This window comes from Bison bison, unplaced genomic scaffold (assembly GCF_000754665.1).
Source record: "Bison bison bison isolate TAMUID 2011002044 unplaced genomic scaffold, Bison_UMD1.0 scf7180017864498, whole genome shotgun sequence".
In the NCBI taxonomy this organism is placed as follows: domain Eukaryota; kingdom Metazoa; phylum Chordata; class Mammalia; order Artiodactyla; family Bovidae; genus Bison; species Bison bison.
The window spans coordinates 5,827,756-5,846,205 of record NW_011495057.1 but is presented as its reverse complement, the minus strand read 5'-3'; the positions used below and the strand labels follow the sequence as shown (position 1 = coordinate 5,846,205).

At 42.7% G+C, this 18,450-nt stretch overlaps 1 protein-coding gene across 2 annotated transcripts in view; it reads left to right on the top strand.

The window, feature by feature from the left end:
• The window catches only part of KCTD1 (potassium channel tetramerization domain containing 1), a 213,526-nt gene that overhangs the window by 89,194 nt on the left and 105,882 nt on the right, over positions 1–18,450 (top strand). The window contains exon 1 of one of the 2 annotated variants that reach the window (XM_010828947.1): positions 17,734–17,798. The exons of the other annotated variant lie outside the window; for it this stretch is intronic. The gene's annotated coding sequence lies outside the window, so the exon portion shown is untranslated. Of the gene's footprint in view, positions 1–17,733; positions 17,799–18,450 lie in introns of those variants that run through there. 2 annotated transcript variants of the gene reach the window in all.

The window sequence follows — 18,450 nt, the reverse complement described above, 5'->3', positions numbered from 1 at the left end:
GAGTGACTAAATGACGACAATGAAATCTACAAAGGCCTTAACAAACACTTCTCAGTGGGCACACAAAGCTCCTTCCACCATCTTCCAGAGGCCCTCCTGGGTTGTTCCAAAGTGTATTTAGCTCACTGCATTTGGAATTTAGTTGCTCTACTCCTTAGCACATGAATAATGCCTGATAGGTATTGTGGGCCAGTGATTTTACTAATATGTCTTTCCTCAATATTGTTGTCAAGGGGCTTTGGTTTCAGAGAAGTTAAATTCTTACTGCACACAGATCATCTGTTCTTACTCATGGGCTCTTGGTTTCTCCCAGAATTTTAACTTGCACATGGCTTTGGCTGGCCTCGGTGCCAAATCCCTGTGATCTTTTCGTTAATTGACTGCCAATGTCTAATTAATTTAGTTTCTCAGTATATTACTCAATTATCTGTGAGTGAATAACTTTATAAGCAATGTGTCTTTCTAAGTTCCAAACTAGCTTCCTAAGTTCCGACCTAAATTCCAAACTAAGTTTCCATCTGTGATATTGGATCTGAGTCAGGAGAGGGTTAAGATCAAGTTAGAGGAATTATTTCATAACCAGAGGTGAGTCGGGAATTTTCTGTTCCTTGTGAATAATCTGTGTGCCGACTTCCCCCTCAACAATGAATGTTAAGAGTTTAGCTGTCATTGCCATGAGAATCAAGGCAAAGTGCCCTCTGCTCCCCGATTGGAATCCCAAATGCTTTGCAAGAGGAATCTGACAGCCTGAATGGAATAGAAGAGTGTTGTCGGGGGCGGGAGAAAGGCGAGAGGGGTAGGAAGTGTTTCTTTTCCCTGACATTTGAGCTGTGAATTGTCAGGAAGGGAGAGATCTTGAGTGGGTTTTATCAGTTACTGAGTGGAGCTCTGCTCCAAGCACTAAGCTTATTTCTCAGAACCCCCGGGATACTGTAATTTTTTAGGTGGCATCTGGAATAGTGAAGGAATACAGGATTTGGGGTCCAAGTATTGGGGTTACTGCATCCTTAATACGTCGGTTAAATAATTGGGTGCAAACTATTTAAATGCTCTCTGCCTCCGTTTTCTTCTGTGTCAAGTGGGGAATAACAATAGCGCTCCTTCATGCTTTGTTGTGAAGTTGAGATGAGATAAAACATATGAAAGTGCTTTGTAGACACTAATGCATCACACTAAGGTCAATTACACATTATTAAAGGTGCCTGCCCCGTCTGGTCCGAATAATAAAACGCTGTTTATGCACTGGAGGTAAGACCCATGAACAGGCTACGCTAATTGACTTTTTAAAATGTTAAATAGTAATACGTCTCCCTTCCCCTCAACGCAAAGCAAATTTTTATGTCAAAAAGAAAAAAAGGAAGAAAAGAAAAAGAACACTGCTTATTGTCACAAAGAAGAAACATTTTAAATGCAACTTCTGATTTTTCAACAGTACCAACAAAGCACAAGAAGATACGAGGGATATTTGCTGGGCCTTCAGGGTTCAGCTTCCATTCTATTGAGCTCAGTCTCAAAAGTCTATCAGTAGCAGCAAATTAGTTACAAATTAACAGGGAGCAAACCCAGCATTGACCTTGGTTAAGCTCTCAATGAATCCTGTTAATTACCTTATTTTTTACTTGTATTATTCTATGGTGTAATGGTTTTAGATGCAATCATACAAATGAACTGCCTTTACACCCTACCTACCTCTTTTTTTCTTCTTTTTTATGTTGAAGAAAAAGAATATTTAAAATTGCATGAGCTAGTCCCTTTATATTGTTAACTTCTCCACTCTTTCCCCCTTGATAATTCCACTTATATTACTTTTGCTGTTTTGGGGGTTTCATTTAACATCACCTTATGGAATCTGTTAATCATGCATTATTAAGTAGAGAGGAAATTGATAGGGAATGAATTTTCAAGTGGCCAGAGAAGAAAACAATCTACAATGTCCTAATTTAAAGTCCTACAGATGTTTAAGAAAGTAAGGCCTTGGTTATCTTGATACTAATTTCATAAACAATATTTTTCTGAAAGATATCATTTCACTGATGGTTTTCTTCTCATGGGGTCACACCACATACACACACACACAACCAAAGACATCTATTTCTTTACATAGAAAATCATCATCTTCAATGTGTATCCAATTCTAATTTGCTATGGATTTTAAAAAATTGCAATCAACAGACAATGTTATATTTGTTTTAGGTGTACAACACAGTGATTCGGTATTTTCATTTCATACAAAATGATCACCATGAGAAGTCGAGTTACCATCTGTCACCATGAAAAGCTATTACAACATTATTGACCATATATTCCTTACACTATACAATTACATCCCAGTGACATTTATTTTATGACTGGAGGTTTGTACCTCTTAATCCCCTTCCCCTATGTTGCCCAATATGGCGGGAATTGTAAAAGAAGTACTAGGTCTGTGTCTCTATAACAACAGCAGTTCCCTCTCATTACCCCTAAGATGAGTCTTTCTTTGGAGTTATGAAAATTCCTCTGCCCCCTTACTCTCAAGAAAGCACGTTGGAATTGCAAATAGATTCCAGGGTGGTAGTTATATAATTTGTATGTAAATAATTTTCCAATTTCAACACTTTAGAATTAGTAACACATTTCGTGAAACAATGAGATATGCCTGGACGTTTCTTATCCTTACACAAAGATTAGCAGAAACCCTCCAACTCCAGAGACACTGATGTTTAGATGTTGTTTAGTCGCTCAGTCTAAACAACAGTTTCGATTCTTTGTGATCCCACGGACAGTAGCTTGCCAGGTTCCTCTGTCCATAGGATTTCCCAGACAAGAATACTGGAGTGGGTTGCCATTTCTTCCTCCAGGAGATCTTCCGAGAGCAGGGATCGAACCTGTATCTCCTGTATTGGCAGGAGGATTCTTTACCACTGAGCTTCCAGGGAAGCTGATGTTTGGATACATCTTTTAAAAAAAAATGGTGGACAACTAGGCAACTACTGTCAAGGGAAACCTTAGGAGCATTTCAACTCTACTGGGAGAGGGTTTACAGGAGACCTTCAGAGTCATTTCCCTTCGACCCTGGATCCCAGAGGGTCTCCTGCTGCAGGGAAAATGTTCCCTTGTTGTATTGTCTCAGGAAGCGGCACCTTGTGGCATCAGCTTCAGAGTTGATTCCTAATTAGCCTGAGGACACAGGGGCACAGATTCCTGGGCAGAAAGGAACACAGCTTCACCACAGCCCTCCCATCTCCCCTTCAACCTTGCTTCCAAAACAGAGCTTGAGTATTATCATCTAAGATCCTCCAAGCCACCAGGGGAAATACCAGTTGTGTGGGCTGTGACTTTGGGATCAAACCACAGAGCCTGTAGAGTCAAGTCCAACCTCCAAGTGCCAGCACCCAGGCTGCTCCAGCACAATGTTCCTACAGTCGCTCCACGAACAAGCTCCCTCTCCTAAATGCAAATTCAGATCTCCCCAACAGATTCGTCAAGCTGGAAATCTCTATATATACCCACTCTCACCCTCTGTAGGCAGGAGCAATTTCAGAGCTGTCTTTCTCGGTGAATTGTTAACCAACTCCGAGTCTGGCAGTGAACCTAGAGTGGCAAGCTTTTGTTGGTTTGTTTTAGGACAGCCAGGAGGAGCTCGGTGGAACTGGTCCGATGCCTCTGCGGTGCAGGTGTGAACCTGGGGGTGGGTAGGAAGTGCAGCCAGGGAAAACAGAGGGCAGGAGCCCAGGCAGACCCAGGTGCCCCAGTGGAACCTGGCTTCCTGCTTCCCTACCCAGGTCACAGATACCTCGCTGGAATCCTTGGACAGACTTATGAAGGCTTGCAAATTGGAATTTCAGGAAGAAAAATTGTTTGTAATGCCAACATTCTGAGTTGATTTAATGCAAGAGGAAACAGTATTTAATGACAGCTGTTTGATGACATTTTGAAACAGCAAGCCATTAGATTCAGTTCAGTTCAACACATGATCGTAGGCGCACCTACTATGTGCTTGGTTTTATGTTAGGCATTCAGGAGGAAAACAAGAAACATACTATATCCCATGGGATTCATACTCTACTAAGATAAACATCTATTTGGGGTACAAAAGGCTAAGAATACTTGTGAAAGAAACACATTTTTCCTAAATAGAGCTGAGGATGTCAGAAATCCAGAGAGAAAATTATTCAATAATAGAATAATCTTAGAATGACAAATTCCCACAATAATAACAAAAACAACAATGACATGTATACTTAGTGCAGATCTAATTCTGCTTTCATCTAATGATTTCAAAGAGTTTAGCAACCACTGCTGAGTTAATCCTCAGTGCTAAACCTGACTCTTCCAACTTCTTCTGGAAAAAAAAAAAAAAATTGGCACTAACAGTTAACATCCCACAGGGAAGAAGTTCTGGAAAAACAAAGCATGCTCACCCCCACAGAAGCATTGAGCAGCAAATTAAAGATAGTCTAATTTATTCAAAAAAGTAAGCTGGGACTCAGAAGAATCAAACCAATGCCCACAAAATAAAAGTCAACAGGAGAAGGAGTGTACATTTATTTCTTGGAGATGGAAATAACAAACTTTTATGTACCTGAGACATTCTTGTGGGGCTTTCTGTATTTCTCAGGGATCTAAGGTCCTGAGTATATCCCGAGAAGTCTTGCTCCATATTCAAAGAGGGAATTGCTTCCTCCTGTTTTAAAAACAGAATGGAGGATAAAGATTTCATTTCCCAAATATAATATATAGAAGCAAGCTGATTCAGTGATGATCTCCAAACCCTTTGATGGGTCCCCTTAGAACCAACCAACCATATCCATATGAAGGGAAAGGTTATGAATGAAAGAATTCAATTGTTTGCAGGAAAAAAGTGAGTCTGCCAGAGATGGAGGTGATCTGGAGCAGATCTGATACCTAATTACAAAGTAATCCAATACTTAGCAGTCTCACCTGGCAGTCTTTGTCTTCAAAGGATCAGACCTTTGAATATTAATGAATTCTTCACCTCCTTTCCTCTCTACTCCCCAAATAGCTACTCTTTCATGAAAAGTTGGTCTAATTTCTTAGCAGACCTCTCATTATCCTCTTATTCTAGGATACAGTTACAAGTATCCCTTTTTCCTTTTGATGTTCTGTGATATTGCCTTTAGGCTTGTTTTGAATTGATATTGTATATTGTATGACCCTTAAAAAATACACACACAGACAGGCACATTGGAGCTTCTACATGGAGATACTATTAATATAATAAAATAATATGGAAGTATTAGCATAGGACAAACATCAGAGATGGCTTCATAAAAGCCTCTAAGACATGAGTTGGGTCAGGTAAGTACAGGTAAGTGGGAACGTGTCAAATATGAAGGTGGATTCCCAGGTGGCTCAGTAGTAAAGAATCCACCTGCAATGCAGGACACTCGGGCTGGATCCTGGGTCAGGAAGATCCCCTGGAGGAGGAAATGGCAACCCACTCCAGTTATTCTTGCCTGGGAAATCTCATGAACAGAGGAACCTGGTGGGCTACAGTCCATGAGGTCGCAAAGAGTCACTCACGATTTGGTGATTCAGCAACAACAATGGTGGAAGGTAGGGTGGGTGTTGGGAAGTGGTGGGTGGCTCACATTTGTTGGTTTTCAAGGAAGAAAAGCTTACACAGATGGCCAAACTAAAGGCTATAAAGGTGTCCCGTGGACATCTAAGGACAAGACGCTAATCCCAGCCTGGACTCGGGAGGAGGCTGCCCCCTCCTCTGTGCTTGGTACAGCCTCAGTCTTGGCTCCTTCCTTGTTCCCTGAGTCACAGAACAGTGGAGGATGCCTGGTTTAGGGCGATGGCATTAGAACTGTGGAGCATGAGCTGAATGAAATAGATCTGATGTGAACGTGGGGTAACGGTAATGGTGTCTGCCAGGTTCCTAGCTTGGGTGCCCTGCAGAGACAGGAGGTATGAGGAAGAGCAGGTTTGGAAGGTGTTATAGACAGAGTTTGTGCCCCCTAATCCATATGCTTAAGACCTAACTCCCAGTGTGGCTGTATTTGGAGATAAGGGCCATAAGGAGGTAATTAAGTTGAATGAGGTCATAAGGTGGGGGGGCCCTAACCCAGTAGGACTGATGTCCCTATAAGAAGAGATATCAGAGATCTCCGCCTCCATCTCTGTCTCCACACATGCAGGGAGACGCAGGCAGATGAGGATGCAGGGAGAAGACGGCCATCTTCAAGCGAGGAGGAGAGGTCTCACCAGAAACCAGCCCTGATGGCACCTTGATCTTAGACTTCCAGCCTCCAGGACTGTGAGGGACTGCATCTCTGTCTAATCCACACCCGGTCTGTGGTATTTTGTTACAGCAGCCAGAACTGACTGATACAGAGGGAAACACAATTAATCCACACTTGGATGAAGATGGATTTAAAGCAAATGGTGACTTAGAATTGGCAGGTCTTGGTTCGATGGAAGCGGAGGGTGAGAAAGAGCAAGAAGGAAGCAGGAGGAAGGGATGTGGTCCAGGTTGCAGTCTTGGATAGAGGATGAACTGTGGTGACTTGCCTTGAGTCTGAGGTTCCGGAGCCGGACAGGGCAGAGAGTGAATGTGTAGATAAGCTCTTGGTTGTAAGCAAGAGAAATTAAGATGAGGCAATTAACTGTATGGAGGTAGTGGGCTTGTAACAGAAATGAAACCTCGCGGAAACCCAAGGTCAGGATTCCAGTAGAGTCATTCCCCTGGAGTCCAGACACAGAGCAGCCCCAGGGCTCTCAGCAGATGCTCACTCCAGGAGCAGGACCAGGCTGCCTCGATGGCCTGTCTTCTCCCTATTGGCTGACTTACTTTCATTGTAATCCCTAGAGAGAGAGATTGTTTGGTTCAGGAGTTTCAATACAGGCTTCTAGGTAGCTTAGGGGTTGGTTGTGTAAGGACCTATCCTTGATCCAGTCCATTAAGGTGTTGGTCATGTGATAGAATGACTACTTGGCTTGACAAATCTGTCCCTTCAGCAGTGGCTGTGAGCAAGGCAGCATCCTCTAGAAAGATCTGGGGTGTGCCAACCAGTGTCACTGAAACATCTAGAATGTTTGTAAGGGGTTGGTAAGAAGATCTTTTTTGTGTGTGGTTTTAGGCTTGTTAGGTACATTCACAAAATGTGCATATATCATTTTGGTTTAGTTTTTTCAACAAATGAACTCATGTGCACGCGTGCTCAGTTGCTTCAGTCGTGTCCGACTCTTTGCAACCCCATGGACTGGGGCCCGCCAGGCTCCTCTGTCCATGGGATTCTCCAGACAAGAATACTGGAGTGGGTAGCCATGCCTTGCACCAGGGGATCTTCCCAACCCAGGGATCAAACCCATGTCTTCTGTGTCTCCTGCATTGCAAGCATATTCTGTACCACTGAGCCACCAGGGAAGCCCAAAATGAACTCGTACTTTACATTAAAGTGGTGGTGGTAGTGGTAAGTACCAACCTGCCAGTGTTGGAGACCTAAGAGATAAGGGTTTGATCCCTGGGTCAGGAAGATCCCCTGGAGGAGGAAATGGCAACCCACTCCAGTATTCTTGCCCGGAGAATCCCATGGGCAGAGGAGCCTGGTGGGCTACAGTCCGTAGGGTCAAAAAGAGTCAGACACAACTGAAGCGACTTGGCACACACACATGCACTCGAATAATAAAACATCTTGGAAATTTTTCCACTCATCGCCTACGCATCTACCATATTCATTATATCTACAGCTAGTATTCTGTTGAATAGATGAGATACAAATTTATTTATTCACCATCCACTGCTAGAGTTAGATTATATCTGATGAGCCTTTATTACAAACAATGCTTCAAGAACATCCTTGTACATTTTTCTTTGTGTGCTCCTAGATTCCTAGAAATGAACTGCTGGGTTGAAATGGATGTGCATTTTGCGTGCTGATAGCTACTGCCAAAATGTCCTCAAAAAACACTGTACCAGTTTATACTTCTAGCAACAGAGCATGCATGTGCTTATTTCTCCACATCCATATGAATGTTTCTTCAACTATTTTGAATCATAAACCCCTTTAGAGTCTGTTAAAAGCTATGAATCCTTGTTTGTAGGAAAATACACAGATGTACAAACACAGAACATTTTCCACATAATTTCTACCAGTTCACAGATCACATAAAGACCACCCAAGACTCAAGACTTCATATTAAGGGTCCTCCAAATAGACATGGAGAATCCCAGGGACGGGGGGGCCTGGTGGGCTGCCGTCTCTGGGGTCGCACAGAGTCGGACACGACTGAAGCGACTTAGCAGCAGCAGCAAATAGACATGTGTGAATGGGTCTCCCAATCTAGGAGAGTGGATCTCAGTCCTGGCTGAGCATTTGTTATGTATTTAGGTGCTGGGTCTTCGTTGCTGCTCAGGGGCTTTCTCTAGTGCGGTAACCAGGGGCTCCTCTTCGTTGTGGTGTATGCGTTTCTCATTGCAGGTGGCTTCTCTTGTTGTGGGGCACAGGCTCTAGGCTTGGGGGGCTCAGTAGTTGCAGCTCACAGGCTTAGTTGCTCAATGGCATGTACGATCCTCTAGGACGAGGAATGGGCCCCATGTCCCCTGTCTTGGCAGGTAGATTCTTAACCACGACCACCAGGGAAGTCCTTAGCTGCACATTGGATCACCTTGAAAAGGTCTGGCCCATGCCCAGGCCACTTCCCAGACCAAGTCAATCAAACTGTCTCGAAAAAGATCTAGGTAATAGAATGTTTTTTGCAAGTTTTCCATGTGATTCTAAGATGCATTCAGTTGCAAGAACCCCCTCAGTTTAGCAGAGGCTTAGAGAAGGGTAAAAAGAAGTCATTTGAAGACAGAAAGCCAGAGTGTACAAGGGACTCTAAGGATCTCAGACATGGCTGCAGACTTTTTTATTTTCATGAGTCACTGCGGGGTAGATAGGAGGGACGAGGACCTGGCACTGATACATATGTTTTCACTGAGAAACTGTTTCACATACACAAAAGTAGAGAACCTGAGCACCCACATGACCTATGAAAAAAGTGAAAGTGTAGTCGCTTAGTCCTATCCTACTCCTTGTGACCCCAAGGACTGTAGCGACCCCATGGGCTGTAGCCCTCCAGGCTCCTCTGTCCATGGGATTCTCTAGGCAAGAATACTGGAGTGGATTGCCATTTCCTTCTCCAGGGGATCTTCCCAACCCAGGAATCGAACCTGGGTCTCTCACATTGCAGGCAGATTCTTTACCGTCTGAGCCACAATACTTATTCGAATTTTTGCCACATTTGCTCTGTTCTTGTGAGGGGGGCAATGGGTGAGGGCTGAGATTTCTCCCTCAAATAATTCAGTGGCGTTGTTACTTTTTAAAAGTTGCCCCTGGTGATTCTAAGGTGTAGCCAACATTGATAATCATTGTGCATTGTGAAGCCTCCCAAAGAGAAGGAACCCCAAGAAATGAGTAGAAGGAAGAAATGAGTAGAAGGAAGAAATGACAGGGAATTCCCTGGTGGTCCAGTGGTTATGAATCCGCCTTGCAAGGCAGGGGACCTGGGTTCCATCCCAGGTCGAGCAACTAAGATCCTGCATGCCAAGGAGTAACTAAGCCCTTGAGCTGTAACTACTGAAGCCTGGAGGCCACAACCAGAGAGTCTGTGTGCCCGCAATGAAGATCGCACGTGCTACAACTAAGACTTGATGCAGCCAAATAAATCTAAATAAATCTTTTTTAAAAAGAAGGAAGAAAAACCAAATGCAACCCTGAGAGCCCACAACTTGGACCAATGAGCAGAGCAAGCCCCCAGTGGGTGGCCTGACCAAAGGGCCTGGCCATGAGGGTCAAGAGCAGTGATAGTCTGCTTCAGGCTGCAAGGATGAAAGAAGGCTTCATGGGGAAGTAGAATTTGGAGCTGGGCCTTAAAGAATCCAGACAATTTAGATCAGCAGAAAGGAGGGGAGGAGGCATTTTCCAATCCGAAAGGAAGCTGGTAGTCAGGGCTGGTTATAGACTCAACCACAGGAGTCACAGGAGAGATTTCCTTCCCCCCGGTCCTGCTGAATTAACTCAGGGAGGCTCTCCAGGCTCCACACCCCCCCATCTCTAATCTCATCTTTCCTCCTTCCTGTGCTGATTCTTCCCCTTAGAAATGTTTATCTACCTTCTCCTAGGCCAGCGGTTCTCAAAGTGGGGTCTGGGAGCTGGCAGCATCTGGGAACCTGGGAGAGAACCTGGACTGCTGCTTCAGACACATGGGGGGTGAGTCCAGCCTGCCAGGGGATTCGGGTGCACACTCAACTCTGAGGATTAATGTCATGGGGACTTCTGGCTGCGTCTGCTCCCTTCGCAGCACTGTTCTGTCTGGGGTTCTTCCTCACAGAGAGCTGGACTCATGGTAGGAGACACAAGGAAAAACTTGAGAAATCAGCCTGGGGCATGGCTATGGGGAGTCTGGACTTGAAACTGAAGTAAGAAAGGAGCCGTGAAGACGTTTGATCAGGGGAGTAAAAATACTCAGATGATGTTGGAGACTACGGAACAGCGTGTTAAGAATGCAGGTGGCCCCCAACCTCCGTGTGTGCCTGCTGTCACTTCAGTCCTGTCTGACTCTGCAACCCTATGGACTGTAGCCTGCCATCCTCCTCTGTCCATTGGATTCTCCAGGCAAGAATACTGGAGTAGGCTGCCATGCCCTCCTCCAGGGGATCTTCCCGACCCAGGGATTGAACCTGATTCTCTTATGAGGGTTCTTTACCTCTAGTGCCACCGGGGAGGGAAGCCCCCCAACCACACCCCACCCCCTGAAATGGCAGGCAGAGTTCATTGTGAATGTGCATCTTATGAAGAAGTGGTTTCATAACTTCTATTCAATTTTCAAATGAATTATGGCCTCCAAATGATTTAGTGATCATTGCTATAAAGAGGAAATTATTGTTATTACTTGCTAAATTATATTAGCTTTTGAGGTCATGTTTCTCACAGTGTGGTCAGGCTAGTATTAGAATTTATCTGATCTGTGTGTTAGAAAATGTACCTTCTTAGGCTGTACTCTGGACCTAATGAATCAGAATCTCTGCAGTTGGCACCAGGAATCTGCATTTTTAAAGAAGTTCTCCAGGTGATTCTGGTTGATTCTGATGCATTCTGAGGTTCATGAACTGCTTCAGGCTTTAAATTCAAAAAGCCAATACTTCAAGGAAAGCTAAATTAGTTGTGAGTTTGGAAAGAATGTGGGTCATTAAAACATGGTGCTAAAGCACAAAAAGTCTTACGATGCGAACTGGGAATAATAACCAGAGAACAGATTTTCCTGGGCTGTTCAGTGATCATTTAAAGCTAGGTTCTGTTGGGAGTTTGATAATGATATATGCACATGTATGCTAAGTTGCTTCAGTTATGTCCCACTCTTTGTTACCCCCTGGATCATAGCCCACCAGGATCCTCTGTCCATGGGATTCTCCAAGCAAGAATACTGGAGTGGGTTGCCATGTTCTCCTCCAGGGGATCTTCCCAACCCAGGGATCGAACCCAGTCTCTTACGTCTCCTGCATTGGCAGGCAGGTTCTTTACCACTAGGACCACTGGGAAGCCCCAGGAATGACATATACACATTACTATATTTAAAATAGATAACTAACAAGGACTTACTGTATAGCACAGGGAATTCTGCTCAATACTCTCTAATCATCTAAGTGGGAAAAAAATTTGAAAAAGAATAGGTACATGTACACATATAAGTGAATCATTTTGCTACCCCTGAAACTAACACAACCTTGTTAATCAACTATACCCCAATATAAAGTAAAATTTTTTAAATAAATAAACTTGAAATAAAAACAAAACCAAAACAAAACAACAGGGCTTCCCCAGTGTATCCATCTGTAAGCAATCCGCCTGCCAATGCGGGAGACACAGGTTCAATCCCTAATCTGGGAAGATCCCAAAAGCCAGAAAGCAACTAAGCCGGTGCACTACAACTACTGACCCTGAGCTCTAGAGCCCATGTGCTGCAACTGCTGAAGCCCACGTGCCCTAGAGCCCATGCTCTGAAACAAGAGAAGCCACTGCGATGCGAAGCCCATGCACTGCAACTAAAGAAAAGCCTGCACAGCACTGAAGACCCAGCACAGCCAAAAATAAACAAATGAAATTTAAAAACATAAAAATAAAATAAAGCTAGTTCCTATGTGTATTACCATCTGGATGGCAAAAACAGATTTGAAATGAGTTCATCCTCAAGTTTTGATGGTCCAACTCAACTTCCCAGAGTTGGATAAAAACTAAGTTAACCTGTTTTCCTGTGTCAGATGGAAATAAGATAACTAAGAGAAAGGCAGAAAGAAAACTCCTGACCACATGAATCTACTGAAGGTTCACCCCTCCCTGGAATCAGGCGCGTTGTGTTCCTGGAGAGAATCTTCTGTTTTATTTGCCTCCTACCATATACTTGACACTTTGCCAAAAATCCTCTGCCTACATATTTTGAATTACAGATTTTGAAATATATATAATTTAAACAGCAGATCACCTGAGATTGAATTCATGGAAATATACTTGAATCAAAGAGTGTTTTTTTTGGGGGGGGGAGGCGGTGCTGTGGAAAACAGAACCGAAGGACCTGTTTCGGTGGATTAAGCGTGTGTGTGCCCAAGTTCCACCTCCATTAGCTGTGCGATGTTGACAAGTTATTTAAGCTCTCTGGGTTTCTACTCATCTGGAAACTAGGAACAATGCTCACATATATTTTCGAGAACGACTTGAGAGTGTTAATATAAAAAATAAGACTCACAGCAAGCACTCTCTAAACCTTAATAAGAATGAAATATGGTGCGTATATGTTTTTCCAGATTTCTACACTTTCTGAATCTGAAAAACCACTGCTTTTATAATCAGAAAAGAATGATAAATCAGTTTTGCTTTGTTGCTGTTTTTTACTTTAAAGTAAAAATGAGCTGAAAAGATAGTGAAACAAACAGATGCCATCTGTTTTTAGAGGAGCCTGTTTTTATTTGGAGTAGCAACAACATGTAACCCCTGGGGTAGCCTAATCTAACCACAGACTGTAGGAACACATAGAATGGTGAGTTCTGTACTGGTATCTCCCGGTGCCCTGGCTCTACAAACTTAGATCCCAAAATAGAGGAGTTAGGTCACACTGCTTCCAGATTTCCCGCCCCTCTCCAAAGCAGTCTTCTTCATCAAGTGCAAAAACCTGGATCTCCAGCAACAAATTAAAGAAATAGAACAAGCCCATCCCAGGGCTTCTTTAAATATTCAGATAAACCCATGTGCCCCTATCAGTTAAATTAAGCTTTCCTAAGAAAAAGTAAGTCAATTAGTTCAAAATGTGGGTTAGTGCTTCTGGGTATTTAAAAGGGGATTTTTTTCTTTCTTTCTTTTTTAGTTCATTTAGAAACAGCCACGGGGCAGGCACATACCTACTCCTCTGCACGTCCTGTGAATTGCCACCACATACCTAGACTAGGCTGTCAAGAGCTTCAAAATCTGGTCCTTAAACTTTCTCCAAGTCCTGAAGATATCGCAATACCAGCTTTAAAATGTATCTTGCTTTGCCCTATTAGTTCATATACTTTATCTTCACCTTCTGACAAATTACTGATATTTGTCAAAGGGTACTTGGCATTGCTGTAGAACATGAGAAGACAGGATTCTAGCCTAACTGAACTTCTTCCTTCTTTCATTCAACTAATATTCTCTAAATGTCTGTGAACAAAGGTCAAGTGTCCAAGACACAATGAAATGTAGTTCCAGAGCACACTTGATGACATAGCTTGCAAAACTCATTTGTCCAAATGGTTCAGATGAAATAAACCAAACTTTAGCAAAACACAAATACAATTAGATATTTCTTATGAAAATGAATTTCTGGAAGCAATTTCTGGGTCATAGAATATGAACATTTTCGTGGCTTTTGAGAGGTTGCCTACTTGCTTTCTTAAAAGGCTATCTTAATTGATATTGACAATAAAATATATGAGAATAACATTTTCATACCAACATTTGGGGATAAAGTGATGACATTTTTGTCGTTCTGTTTTGCTTTTACTAATAAGTTACTTTTTTGGCATATAGCTAATAGTTTCATGAATATTTTATCTTCTAAGACAATTGTAATAACTCTTCCATTATGTAAGATATGGAGGAGGGCATGGCAATCCACTTCAGTATTCTTGCCTGGAGAATCCCATAGACAGACGAGCCTGGCAGGCTACAGTCCATGGGGTCACAAAGAGTGCAACCCAACTGAAGTGACTTAGCACATGTAAGATATATATATTAGTTATGTGACATTAACACATATCTGAATCTCCTTTTCCACTTTAATTAGTACTGTAATGGTATTGAACTAAATGTTATTTAATAATAGGACTAACATCCACTTCAATCCTACAAGCTCTTTAAATATAAATGACTAGAAGAGAAATTACTATCATTATTAATTTTATGTTTGACTTAACTTTGACAGCCTTTACATTTGACTTCATTATTAGCCAAGACGAGTTTCATTATCAGAATATTATAACAAAGAGAAATAGCACTCTCTTAGGCTCTACAAAAACATAATTCTCTTATGGAAAACTACATTCCTTTAAGATATTATTTATTTTACAAACAGCCTAGGAGACTGGTAGGTGATTATTAGGTAGAAAGATCAAGAATTATAGTTACCAGGTGGCAATTAGAAATGAAAAATTCTACTCCTGTGAATCACTGTGGTAAGTTCACTCTGACCTATTTTTTTTTTTTTTTTGACAAAACATCAAAGATAAAAATAGGTAAAATCCTTCTTACTCCCTAGAGAGTAATATGGGACAACCTAGGAGTTCAACAGAAAACACCTAATTCTGGTCTGATTGGGTTTGTGGGCATTCCTTTTGTCTCTAAAATCTTCATTTCTTCTAAGACACAAATGGGTCTCTACTTACAACAGCCCTGGAAAATAATCCCAGTATTTTAGGTGCCAAGTGATAAAGGTGACAGCTTCTTAGGCTATTTCTGCTGTGCTCACAGTCCAAGGTCTTGGGGGAGTCCTATTCTAACTCTCCAAGATTCCCAAATCGGATGACAGAGAAGTATTTTAGTGATAGGGAATTGTTCCCTTGAAGATTTTTATTTTTTATTTTCATTCTTTGGTTCCTAGAAGCTGATTGTGGCAAGCCACTTAACATTGGGCTACAGAGCCAAAGTTTCCTGACCTACAGAGGTCTCAGAGAGCTTGGGCAAGTGGCTTAATCTTTGGGAGCCCTTCTGGCCCTGGTTTTCTTGTTTATATTCAAGCCTGGAAATACTAGAGTCTTAGTAACTAAGAGCTAACAGTTGAATGTTTTCATTTCAAAATGAATCACTTTGCTGACAATGGTCTGTAATAATCAAAGTTATGGTTTTTCCAGTAGTCATGTACAGATGTGAGAGTTGGACCATTAAGAAGGCTCAGCACCAAAGAACTGATGCTTTCCAACTGTGGTGCTGGAGATGACTTTTGAGTGTCCCTTGGACAGCAAGGAGATCAAACCAGACAATCCTAAAGGAAATCAACCCTGAATATTCATTGGAAGGACTGATGTTGAAGTTCCAATACTTTGGCCACCTGATGTGAAGAGCCGACTCATCAGAAACGACCCTGATGCTGGGAAAGATTGAGGGCAGGAGGAGAAGGGGACAGCAGAGAATGAGATGGTTGGATGGCATCACTGACTCAATGGACATGAGTTTGAGCAAACCGTTGGAGATGATGAAGGACAGAGAAGCCTCGTGTGCTGTAGTCTATGGGATCACAAAGAATCAGACATGGCTTAGCAATTGAACAACTGCTCTGTGAACTTTTGTGGTGGTTAGCTCTCACCCCACACATAAATATTTGTATGTTTACTGAGTGTCTACTATGTACCAGCCACTCTGCTAAAATACACTAAGGAACTGTACTGGAAATGAACCAGAGATGAGGTGATAAAGGACACAGTTTCTGCTCTTACAGAGTTTTCTTCCACATCATAGAGTTAGATTACATGGATTCTATTTTCATCTGAGTTAGAAAAAACATTACTCAAGATGATTTTCAATTAAATTCAGCAGAATTTAGTAGTAAAACTCTGAAACAAAGATATGTCAAAATAGTTTTGATTTGAATTCACATTTAACCTCCAGACTGCTTTATAAATATTTTATTAGTAATCAAATCAAGAAAGCATGACTTTAAAAGGAGAAACTAAAAACAGTGATGAAATAAAAAATTACTGTTCAGTTCAGTCGCTTGGTAGTCACCAACTCTTTGCAACCCTGTGGCCTGTAGCACGCCAGGCTTCCCTGTCCATCACCAACTCCTGGAGCTTGCTCAAATTCAAGTCCATCGAGTTGGTGATGCCATCCAACCATCTCATCCTCTGTTGTCCCCTTCTTCTCCTGCCTTCAATCTTTCCAAACAATGATGAACTGATTTCTTTTTATGACCTCTGCCCTCAAGAACACACAACATTTCTTGAATTTATCCACTTAAATCCTCCCTAGCTCATGTCTCTTGACAAATAGCTACCTGCATTCCCCAGTCCCTTACTCCTGCAATAACTTCCTATAATGTGGTCCACTAGAGCGGGAATCAATTTCAAGGAAATATTAAACCAAAGCAGTCATTACGTTCACTTTAACTTGTAAATATTACTGCAAACAGTAATGTTGTCGTATAGTTACTTTTCATCCTACAAAAATTTTTTAGTATAGAAATTCAGACTCATGATATTTCAGATGTTTCCCCAAAATGTTTATTCCTTAATGGCTAACTAAACATATATCCTATTCATTCATTCACGGTGAACAACTGGAGTGCTGTGTCCTGAGCACCAGCCTAAATGACAAAGGTATATTGACGTAGGAGAGGAAACATATAAAAAGCAGTTACATTATTATATAACAGATAAGGTCAGAAGACTGTAATCAGAGTTGAATGTTTCTTTATGGCACAAACTCACAAAGTATGGACTGAATGGGAGTAAGTAGGTGGGTTAGAAAATGAAGAGAAAACATTGGGAATTTTTCCTTCCAAAACAACCATGCCACTACTTTCAAGTAATCTAAGAAATGGAGAAGCACAGATATATATGTGATACTTTATAATGATAATGAAGAGACAGAAAATGATGATGAGTATGAGTATCTTGTTGAAGTTGTAAACCTCTTAGGGTAGCTGACTGTTAAATAATTGCAATAAATGCTCTATACAGTGCTGGAATTGTCTTTTATATGAAGAAGCTGTATGTTTTCTATGTGCAGAAGCTATCCTGCACAAGAAATAACCGTCTTTACAAGGAAGGAGAGGCAGCTGTCAGTTTCAAGTGGTGAGCTAAAGGGACTTCATGGTAGGGCAAAATCAAAGTGGAGGAAGGGAGGCTGGGCTCATAGGCAGAAGATAACCAATATTGCTTCGCTACCAAAATAATAAGAAAGGTCTTTTGATCCTCTCAATTTGGAATTGAGCATGTGTGAACCACAGGATGTTTTTAAGGAATCATTTATTAAAGCTAGAATTGAACTCCGTTATGAACTCAGCTGTAATTCTGTGTTATTGGGTTTTAAAAATCAAGCAACATTTGGGGAAGGTGTCGGTGTCTATGTGTTTGGGGTGGGCTGGGGAGGGTGTCCTTGGTGAACAGGTTTATAACTGCTTGGTTTTCCTGAGTGCTCTTCCTGGTAAATACTCTTAAGTATTATCCTGAAGAGGTCTTTACCAGTATTTGATGAAGTATCATTACGGGCAAAGAATTTTGGTAGCGTTTCAGGAGCGGATGTCACGAAGCCGATTCCCGGTCGCCCGCTAATCAGGCCAACGCGTACTTTTCCGAGGTGCGTTTTTTCGTATCTAATACTAGCGGGGGTCCTGACCGTCGTTTGCAAAATATCCAGGCAACCTCAAAAGCTGCTGTTTTCCCAACTCCGTTAAAAAGTTATTTGCACTTGGGTTTGTTTTTTTTTTTTTTGGTTCTGCTCTTCCCCACCCCCGCCCCCTGGCTTTTGCCAGTAGAGACCTGCCCTGGGGGCGATTTTGTCCTGGGAGCACAAAACTATTTTCTTTTCTGGAAATAAGTTGACGTCAACTGGGAGCTGTTTTTGGTTGCTTTGTTTCCCGGAGCGTCCAACCCAGCACACCGCCTTCGGCAAATTGCGAGCAATTCAAAGCAGCTCGCCCAGCTGGGAGGGGAGCCGGGGCGGAGGGAGTCGGGGGCACCCCTGCCGCCCGCAGAAGTGGGGAGACCTTGGGAAGCTGCTCCGCCTCTGGAGTGTGGTCCGAGTCCCTGGGCCGAGCCCGGAGCGCAGCCCCGAGCCAATTCGGCCCCTGGGCTCAATGAATCCGCGGTGAGGGCCGCCGGGCGGGGAGCAGCCCTGGCGGGGAACTTGCCGGGCGCCCACCTGAATTCTCCGCAGGGCTGACATGCCGGGCGGGAGGGCTCCGGAGGCCTCCAAACCTGGGAGCATCCCGGGACATAGGGCCAGCCTT